A 1,337-nucleotide genomic window follows, 5' to 3' on the forward strand; every position below is an offset into this window, starting at 1 on the left:
ATTATTTTGGAGTGGCACAAATAATTTGTGGCATCTTATTGAAGAACAGCTGATTGTTCTGTAAATAGTTTGAAATGGTTATTTAAAAGATCAAGGTCAAAGGTAAATGGCTGCAAATAATTTGTTGTTTGCAAAACTTGTGCTTAGGATTTTAAAATTGACAATTTATATTTACATTTAAAGTTATGAAATATGATTCATTAAACATGTTTGTGGTTGTTACAGTAAAAATATAACTTTTTTAACTTGGATTGTATGTTTTTTTGTCTGATTTTAGACCAATTGTGTTAATACAGTTTGTCAAAATGAAAACATGACTGTAAATTCAGACACGTGAGGTTGTGCTGAAAAGGATGAGACCAAACAAGGCAAAGTAACTAGAGGGAACATCAAAAGTAGTTAAAAAAGGCCAAATAAAAACCGGAACCCAAAAGGGTAAAAATTTTTTTTTAAAGTAACGCAGTAGTTACTTTTCAAGTAATTAATTACTTTTAGAATCTTGTAACTCAGTTACTAATCAGTTTTTTTTTTGAAGAAGTAACTAATAACTATAATTAATTACTTTTTCAAAGTAACTTGGCCAACACTGCTGAGGAGTGAAGGCTGGTCCGTGTGGTCCAACAGATGAGCAGCTGTAGCTCAAACTGCTGAAGACGTTCATGCTGGTTCTGATAGAAGTGCAGCGCAGGCTGTTGTCTCTGAGGCTGCATAGCTACACGCCAGTCAGCGTGCCTATGCTGACCCCTGTCCACTGCCAAAACAGCCAACAGCAGATGCAGTATGGAAAGAAGGCAAGCCAGAGGAGACAGCGTGACGCTTCGGGCAGTGCTCTGCTGGGAAACCTTGCCCACAGGAAACCTTGCCTGCTGACACCACAGCACAGCTCCAGGGATCTTAGTGGAGTCCATGCCTTGATGGGTCAGGGCAGTTTTGGAAGAAAAAGAGGGACCAACACAATATTAGGCATAATTTCAAGCCTGATTGGTGTATAGATAAGGACCACTGAAGTCTTTTATGAAATGTAAAATTTTATTGATAAATTTTTGGTAGTTTTTGACCTTTACACAGTGGCTCTAACTTCTCAGAGATTTCACTTAATAGTTAACAATGAAAAAAGAGTTTCAGATCATTTTTAGTGAGAGAAACATTTTCCTTATTCATTCACTTTACTTTCACACAGTTTTTGTTCCACTTTCAGAGTTTTTATGCCCGACGCATGAGATTCAACTCCTGTTTGATCATAGACAGCGGTCAGATGATCACGGCTCTTTGCTTCATCGTTTCATCACCTCAGACTGTTTTGTGATCTAAGAAAAATAGATTTTCATCTCCTAAAC

The sequence above is a fragment of the Pundamilia nyererei genome, unplaced genomic scaffold (assembly GCF_000239375.1).
Source record: "Pundamilia nyererei isolate P.nyererei 1_Seehausen unplaced genomic scaffold, PunNye1.0 scaffold00216, whole genome shotgun sequence".
NCBI lineage: Eukaryota > Metazoa > Chordata > Actinopteri > Cichliformes > Cichlidae > Pundamilia > Pundamilia nyererei.